Source organism: Panthera pardus, unplaced genomic scaffold (genome assembly GCF_024362965.1).
Source record: "Panthera pardus isolate Hobbes unplaced genomic scaffold, ASM2436296v1 HiC_scaffold_6, whole genome shotgun sequence".
In the NCBI taxonomy this organism is placed as follows: Eukaryota; Metazoa; Chordata; class Mammalia; order Carnivora; family Felidae; genus Panthera; species Panthera pardus.
The window spans coordinates 3,029,553-3,038,780 of NW_026526991.1; the positions used below are offsets into that span (position 1 = coordinate 3,029,553).

Below are 9,228 nucleotides of genomic sequence, written 5' to 3' on the forward strand. Positions count from 1 at the left end.
CTCCCAGATACTTTTTTCAATAGGGTCTCGGGTGGGACGTGGGGAAATCTGTATAATTAAAATCTTCCCCTGGTGTTGCTGACTTGTTTGGAGTAAAGGCTCCCAACTTTTCACAATTCATGGGGCAGCCAGTGTTTCAGTAATTGTTTCATGACTCCCTAGGTCTCCAGAAATACCTAACAGTTCTGTTCATTAAGCAGATAAGCCCAAACAAACTCAGTATTTCTGTCCCAAGAACGGAATGCCTGTTTAGCACCGCACACCTCCTCAAACCTCGGAATCAGGAATCATTTCTGGTTCCACATCACGCACAATACTTTCTATCACAACAACATCTAACAAACAGCTTTGCAGACACAGGATGGCACCTAAAGGAATGTAGTGTGAGCTCCTGCTGAAACTACCTCAAGCCGGCAGCTTTGTGCAGCACCGGACAGATGTCACTTGTGTTATGGGCTCAACTGCATCCCAACCTCTTTAAATCTGTGACTGTGACTGTGTTTGGAGACAGGGCCAAGATATAATCAAGGTAGGGGCACCTGGGTGACTCAGTTGGTTGAGCATATGATTTTGGCTCAGGTCATGATCTCACAGTTTGTGAGTTCAAGCCCCGTGTCGGACTCTGAGTTGACAACACAGAACCTGCTGAGGATTCTCTCTCTCCCTCTCTCTCTGCCCCTCTCCTGCTCTCTCTTTCTCTCTCTCTCAAAAAATAATAAACATTAAAAAAAAAAGATATAATCAAGGTAAAATGAGGTCATGTAGGTGGGCCCTATGACTGGTATCCTTGTAAGAAGAGATTAGGACACAAACACGTGCACACAAATGAATGACCACGGGAGGACACAGCGAGAAGCTGGCATCTGCACGCCCAGGAGAGAGGCCTCCGAAGAAAGAAAACCTGCCGACACTTTGATCTTGGACTTCCGGCCTCCAGAAAAAGTAAACTTCTGTTTACGCCACACAGTCTGTGGCACTTTGTTACAGCGAACTAACATGCTAGGGTCAGCCAGGAAATTTTCATTCAACAGAAATACACATTTCTGCCCTTTAGGTCACGATCTCATGGTTTGCAAGATGAAGCCCCACGCTGGGCTCTGCACTGACAACACGGGATCCTGGTTAGGATTCTCTCTCTCCCTCTCTCTCTCTCTCTGCCCCTCCCCTGCCAGTTCTCTCTCTCTCTCTCTCTCTCAAAATAAACAAGCTTAAAAAAATATATTTCTGCCCTAATAGTGCACCTGATTCTTTGCTTCAGCAGATACCAATAAGCAGTCAGAAGAGGTGCCTGAGGCCAGTGATTTAGGTAACCACTGGGAGGTAGCAGTGACATCTAGGACGAAGTCAACCAAGAGCTGGAGAAGGGTGGTAGCAGTGGGAACGCAGCAAGTGGACATATGGAGATATATATTACAGGTGAGAAGTTCTGCTTCTTTGCAGAATTTGCAGAAGGAATTGTGAGTGGCAGAGAGCAAAATCAAGGCTAATTCCTAACTTTTGGTTAATAATGTAGTTCTATTTCTATTGTGACTATAATCTTTCATTCCACGATTGTAATTAAGAGCCTGCAAAACACCGTGCAATGTCCAAGGTGCTGGGACGCAGAGGTGGGAAAGAGAAGGTGTCTGCTCTCACTTAATTAAGAGTGTGGGTACAGGTTTCCCCAGAACTAGAACACATAGTTAAAATTTTGTTTGGAACCACAAAAGATCCTGAATAGCCAAGCAAATCTTGAAAAAGAAGAGCAGGCTGGCACTATCACAATCCCAGATTACTACAAAGCTGTGGTAATTAAAACAGTACGGTGTGGACACAAATAATGGACACACAGATCAACGGTAAAGAGTTATGAGCACACGGGGCGCCTGGATGGCTTGGTAGGTAGAGCATGCGACTCTTGATCTTGTGGTTGTGAGTCTGAGCTCCACACTGGGTATAGAGATTACTTAAAAATAAAATCTTGGGCAGGGGGCACCTGGGTGGTTTAGTCAGTTAACCATCCAACTTTGGCTCAGGTCATGACATCATGGCTCGTGAGTTCAAGCCCTGCATGGGGCTGTCTGCTGTCAGCACAGAGTCCACTTCAGACTCTCTCTGTCCCCCTCTCTCTCTGCCCCTCCCCTGCTCATTCTCTCTCTCTCAAAAATAAACAAACATTTAAAAATAAATTAAGTTGGGGCGCCTGGGTGGCTCAGTCAGTTAAGCGGCCGACTTCGGCTCAGGTCATGATCTCACGGTCCGTGAGTTCGAGCCCCACGTTGGGCTCTGTGCTGACGGCTCAGAGCCTGGAGCCTGTTTCAGATTCTGTGTCTCCCTCTCTCTCTGACCCTCCCCCGTTCATGCTCTGTCTCTCTCTGTCTCAAAAATAAATAAACATTAAAAAAAAAATTAAAAAAAAAAATAAATAAATTAAGTAAATTAAGAAAAAAAAAAAAAGGAATAGAGAACCTGGAACAAAATCCACACATATGCTTAATTAATCTACAACAAAAGAGGCAAGGATATTCAATGGACAAAAGATGATCTCTTCATTAAATGTACTGGGAAAACTGGATATCTACACGCAAAAGAATGAAACTGGACCACTTTCTTACACAATACACAAAAATAAACTCAAAATGAATTAGAGATCCAAATGTGAGACCTGAAACCATAAAACTCTTAGAAGAAAGCAGAAGCAGTTAATTTCTTTGATAATGACACTAGCAACATTTTTCTGGATACGACTCCTCAGGCAAGGGAAACAAAAGCAAAAATAAACTATTGGGATTACACCAAAATAAAAAGCTATTGTTGCACAGAGAGGGAAACCATCAACAAAAGGAAAAGGCAACCTACTGAATGGGAGAAGATATTTGCAAATGATATATCCCATAAGGGATTAATACCCAAAATATATAAAGAATATAACTCAAAGCTAAAACAAAACAAAAATCCCAAAAATCCAATTAAAAATGATCAGGGGAGGGATGCCTGCGTGGATCAGTCCAGCTCTTGGTTTTAACTTGGTTTTAACTCAGGTCATGATCTCAGAGTTCGTGAGTTCAAGCCCCTTATCAGGCACTGAGCTGACAGTGCAAAGCCTGCTTGGGATTTCTCTTTCCTTCTCTCTCTGCCCCTCCCTGGCTTGCTCTCTCCCTCCCTCCCTCCCTCTCTCTCTTTCAAACAAACAAACAAACATTTAAAAACTGGGCAGGGGTGCCTGGCTAGCTCCGTTGGTAGAGCATGCTCAACTCTTGACCTTGGGGTTGTGAGTTAGAACCCCACGTTGGATTTACAGATTAAGAAAATTAAAATTAAAAAAAATGGGCAGAGGACCGGAATAGACCTTTTTGCAAAGAAAACATACAGATGGCCAACAGACAAATGGAAAGATGCTCAATATCACTCATCATAGGGAAATGCAAAACAAAACCACAATGAGCTATCACCTTACACCTGTCAGAGTAGCTAGCATAAAAAAGACAAGAAGGGGCACCTGGGTGGCTCAGTTAGTTAAGCATCCAGCTCTTGATTTTGGCTCAGATCATGATCTCACAGTTTGTGAGATTGAGCCCACATCAGGCTCTGTGCAGATAGCATGGAGCCTGCTGAACAGTCTCTCTCCTTCTCTCTTTGCCCCTCCCCTGCTCATGTGCATGCACTCTCTCTGCCTCTCTTTCTCAAAATAAATAAATAAACATTTTTTTTTTAATACAAAAAATAGGGGCACCTGGGTGGCTCAGTTGGTTAAGCGTCTGACTTCAGCTCAGGTCATGCATGATCTCTTGGTTTGCGAGATGGGGCCCTACGTTAGTTGTGCAGAGCCTGCTCGGGATTCTCTCTCTGCCCCTTCCCCACTTGCACTCTCTCAAAATAGATAAATAAACTTTAATATGTATGTGTGTGTATATATATACATATATACATACATATTAAAATAGATATGTATGTATATAAAATACATATGTATATATACATACATACGTATTAAAGCACTTGGAATAGTGGCTAACAAGAGTAAGCATTCGATAAGTCTTAGCTATTACAATTCAGGGAAGCAGAAAATAAATAAACACTAAATAGTATATTGTGATAAGTTCAATGAAGAAACTTTAAGTTTTTTTTTTAATCTTAATGTTTTTTATTATTTATTTTTGAGAAGGAGAGAGAAAGACAGAGCACGAGTGGGGGAGTCACAGAGAGAGAGGGAGACGCAGAATCCAAAGCAGGTTCCAGGCTCTGAGCTGTCAGCACAGAGCCCCTTGCGGGGCTGGAACCCACAAGCTACGAAAGTATGACCTGAGCTGAAGTCGGATGCTTTAAAATTTTTTTGTTTATTTATTTTTGAGACAGAGAGAGACAGAGCATGAATGAGGGAGGGTCAGAGAGAGAGGGAGACACAGAATCTGAAGCAGGCCCCAGTCTCTGAGCTGTCAGCACAGAGCCTGACGCGGGGCTCAAACTCACGGACTGTGAGATCGTGACCTGAGCTGAAGTCGGCCGCTTAACCGACTGAGCCACCCAGGCGCCCCAGTACAAACCAGACCCGACCCTGCTTAGCTTCTGAGATCAGACAAGATCGGGCGTGTTCAGGGTGGTGTGGCCATAGATTCAATGAAGAAAACTTTAAGAGGTGATATGGTAGAGAGCTTCACAAACTACATTGGGTGCTCAGGAAAGGCCTTTCTGAGGAGACAACATTTGAACTGAAACCTAAATGGCAAGAAGCAGCCAGACATGAGAGTATCTAGGAAAAGAACATTCTAGAAAGAAACTACAAGTGCAAATTCCCCAAGGCAAGAACAAGCTTGGCATGTTCCAGCGACAGAAAGAAAGGCAGTAGGGCTGAAATTCAATGAGAAAGGAACAAAATGAAATGGGCTAGGCAGGTAGCTGACAGATCATATAGGCCCCTATAACTCAAGGTAAGGAATCAGATTTTAAGAGTGATGAAGGAACCAGGCACGTGTTTTAAGAAGGAGGAGGGCATAGTTTGATTTATATTTTATTTTTGCAGCTTCTATGCATTTTCATTTTTATTTTTTGTAAGTAATCTCTACGCCCGACGTGGGGCTCAAACTCAGGACCCCAAGGTCAATAGTCTCATGCTCTACCCATTGAGCCAGCCAGGTGTCCCTGATTTATATTTTAAAGAGATCATTCAGGCTGTTAGGTGAAGAATAGGTTTTCAGTTGGCAAGTGAAGACACTGGGAAAATAGGCATCTACTGGAGGACCACAGGCAGGAAATGATGGTGACTCATCCGGGGTAGTAGGGTAAGGAGGTAAGAGGGCAGATTTGGGATGTGTCTGAGATACAAATCAACCAGACTGGTACTTTATACGGCAATTTCCGCTGTACAAAGATCTGGATAGTCTGCCTAATACTAGTCACAGGTGTTTATGTTTGCAACATAGATTTAGATTTGCAGCCTTAAGGCTTTAGATTCAGACAGACGTGGATTTGAACTCTGGCTCTATCACTTAGTCACTGTGTGACCTTACACAAGTCACCTGCATAGCCTCCTACCCCGTAAAATGGGGATAATGAGATTTAGCTCAAAGATAATGCACACACAGCCCCCCGCACAGGAAGAGCTCAACGGATGAGAGCTGTTAGCATTTTTATCAGTTACTGGACACCTCCACGTTCATTCCAATTAACTAACTGCAATAGTTCTTTTCCTGACCTCCCTGCTTCCAGTTCCACCTGCTCCAATCCATCCTCAACTCTGCCGTAGGACTTCACCTAAAGTATATACCCAACCGGTCACTTCCCTTTCAAACACTGTAGTGGCTCCCACTGCCCACAGATTAAAACTCAAATGTCTTAGGGTAACATCCGAGGCCCTTCAGACTCGGAACTGTGCCTTGCCCACCTATTCAGCCCCCTTCCCGCAGCCTGGCTTATAGCCATGTCAGAATTTCCACCTGATGTTTTTTTATAAGTAACAGCTAATTGGTCCAAGTGTCGGATCAATGGTTAGTGCCATTTATCACTATGTGTGCATCTATCACAGGAAACCAATGGCATTTTCAGACTCAATTGTCACCAGTGGGAAAAAATGCTCTTGCAACTCAATTTGTCATACAAGTCCCACATTTTGTGCTCTGCAGCCAACCTTTTGAAGAGGTCAGGACGATATTCAAGGAATTGCTGCTGTTGCTATCCCCACAACACCCATCATATTTAGAAAGGGGGGGCATAACATTCCCGTGGACTTCCACATGCTTATCTCCTGTCCTACATGAGGGAGTGGACTATTTCCTTTGAATGCTGGCTAATAGATTGCAAGCAATCAGTAGATTGCTAATAGATTGCTAAAGTGATCGGCTGAAATGAGCAGAAGGCACGACTGCCTGTCATGAGGATTCAGTAAAACACTCAAAAGCACCTGGCGTAAGTAGATGTTCGTGAAATACTTGTTGTCTCTGAACCCGGATCAACAATGTGAAAAGTGTGGTTGAGTGAAAAGTTGTTCTGGCTCCAAGAGGGCTGGTTTACTTAGCCTTCCTAAGCTTAAGTCTCATTTCTAAAAAAGATAAGAACTCCTCCTGCCTTTTAAGTGTGTTGTGAGGATACAACTGGTTACAGGATAAATGAAAACATTTAGCCCAGACAACACCTGGTACCCATCACAGACATTAGGAAACAGAGTGCCCACCTTCCCTTTAACAGACCCATAGGGACTGAAAAAAATCGCATCTCTCGGGGTGTCTGTCGTGTTTGTGATGACAGACTGCCTGCCACCTGTGTAGACCTCTCCCCGTGTATTATGAAATACAGTCCTCAAAAATGGGCATTTGAGAAGCGTCTACCAATTAATTTTATACATCCTGAAATGGTTATCACCACATTAACCGCCAGTATTTCCTAAATAAACAGTTTAGGTTCCTTTAACTGATACTTCAAAATCCCTACTTACATTTCTCATGTTCATTCCAAACTTTGCTAGGAGGTGGACCTGTCAATAGGAAGGACAAAATTATTATTATTATTTATCACCAATGCCCTCAAAATAATTGTTACTTAGAAGACCCAAAACAGTTGGAATATTCAGAATGCAACCAACTCCCCATCTGGCTCCCTCTCAGTTGTGACTTTGCCTGAAGGACTCATCGCAGCACAGCCAAGACCCGAAAGAAATATTAAAAATAATAGCCGTGTCGTAGCAGTTTGGGTTGCGTAGGTACAGTTTGTTGACAGTCGGGAAGGGCAAGCAGATTCAGCAAAAGTATTTTAAACTAGCAGATGATGAGGTCCCAGGATGTTCGAGTTCTTGAGTTTTATGCTCATCCAAGGCAGTTATCCTGAAAAACCTTTGACTTATTCAATGTAATGCTCTATCACTGCTCCCTGATCTAACAAAACTCTCTAGGACACAATGTCTTCATCTTCCAAGGAGGCTAATAAAAAAGCTTACTAGGGGAGTTAATTGTGAGGCATTACCTACGACAACGTAATTGAAAGTGCTTTTTTATGCGTTGCAAAGCACTACTTACATATTAGTCATTAGTTTTCCTAAGTCCAACCATTTTTACGGTGGAGGAAAGTGTTGCCTATTAAGAAAAAAAAAAGATAAAAGTCTTCCCACGGGCGATTAGGGCTGAGCTCGCCCGGTTATTGCCACTCATCAAACCCTTCCAGGTTTTCAAATCCTGTTTCACGTACACGTTTTCCTCATCCTGGCGCAGTGCGGGCCAGGAGCCACATGTCCCAGGTTCGTATCCCAGCTCTGCCTCTTCCACAATTCCAGGACACATGCTTGTATCCCGTGTGCCTCGGCTGCCCCCTCGGGAAGGAAGAGGCGGTGACTGCTCCTGGCCAGCCCGCGGTGCTTAATAATGGCAATTATCCTCCGTCAGCCCAGTTACCACTCCCGGCGCTGGGCTAATTGCTCTGGCCGGGCGCAGCCCCCCCCACCTCCGAGTACCTAAGACAAAAGGGGGAGGGGTCTCGTCGCCCCCGCCTCCACGGCGAAACCCGGGGGCGGTGTCCCAGCTCTGCCGGCCCCCAGCTCAGTGGTTCTCCAGGGCCTGGTGGCCCGCTACACCCCCGGCGCCTCCCACCTACACGGCCGGCACTGACCGCCCCCCCTGGCCTGGGCCCCGGTGCCCAGGCGAGCCCGCGCCGCGCTCCTTCGCGCTCCGGCCGGACTCGCTCCCCAAAGGGCTTCAGCCTTCCAGCCCCGGGGAGGGGCCGGCCGCGCGCCGGGGGCGGGGGCGGGGCAGGCGGGGCTGCCGGCGGTTGGCGCTCGGAACCTGCGCGCGCCCCAAGCCACGTGGCCGCGGGCCCCGCCCCCCCCCCCCCCCCCCCGCCTTTCCGGGCTGGGAATTGGCGGGGCCTGGGAGACCACCACCTCACCCCTCCGCTTTTACCTCCACAACGTACCAGTGGAGCGCCAGGGGCTGGAGCTGCCCGTTGTCGTCCCATTTTGCAGACGAGGCAAACTGAGGCCTGCCCAGAGTCACAGGTGGCAGGGCAGCGTCAAAGCTGTTAGCACCTTGTGGGCCCGAGGTCACGACCAGAAAGAGTTAGGCTCCTTTCCTTTAGATCACGTTGGAATGGAAGCTCCATGAGGACAGGAACTGTGCCACCCTCCTTGCCCCTTCTCCCAGAGGTCTTGTAAAATAATTGGGGGAAGCCCAGCAGACGTGGGGGATTTGGTATAGAAAAGAGCACCCAACCTGCAAATCAGTGATTGGGGGGAATCAATCGATCCAATTTATGGGTTAGGGTAAAACAGGAGACCAGCTAGGAGGCTCCAGTGGCATCCAGGGGAGGGATGATGGTGGTCTGGATTTAAGCAGTGCCAGTAGGGATAGAAAGAAATGGAAATATTTGAGGCAGGTTTTGGAGAATTAATGGGATTTGTTGATGGATTGAAAGGGGGGATGGATTTGCTGATGGGTTCAAAGTTCTTGAGTGCATAGTAGAGCTGTGTAATGAGATGGGGAAAACTAGAAGAGAAATAGGTATGCAGTAAGGGAATAAAGTCTTCTGTTTTGTGGCTTATGATGCAATTTCCACTTGTCATCTATAAAGATGGGTATAGGAGTCTGGAGCTCAGATGACAAACACATGGGCTGGAGATGTGAATTTGGGGCATATAAATGATATTTAGAGCACTAAAAATAAAAGACGTCACTCATGGTGAGAAGTAAAGAGAAAAATGCAGGCCCAGGACAGGGCCCTGGAGAACGCCAATATTTAGGGTTCGGGCAGAGGAGAAAAGCCCTAGAAAGG

General features: G+C 45.9%; 1 long non-coding RNA gene across 2 annotated transcripts in view; it reads right to left on the reverse strand.

Annotated features, from left to right (window-relative positions):
• The window catches only part of LOC128775059 (uncharacterized), a 75,989-nt gene extending 68,132 nt beyond the window's left edge, over nt 1-7,857 (reverse strand). For both annotated transcript variants that reach the window (XR_008419665.1, XR_008419664.1), the window contains exons 1-3: nt 7,654-7,857; nt 7,485-7,541; nt 6,908-6,946 (exon numbers count right to left, since the gene is read on the reverse strand). This is a non-coding gene — a long non-coding RNA (uncharacterized LOC128775059). The remainder of the gene's footprint in view (nt 1-6,907; nt 6,947-7,484; nt 7,542-7,653) is intronic.
• Between the last annotated feature and the right edge of the window lie 1,371 nt (nt 7,858-9,228).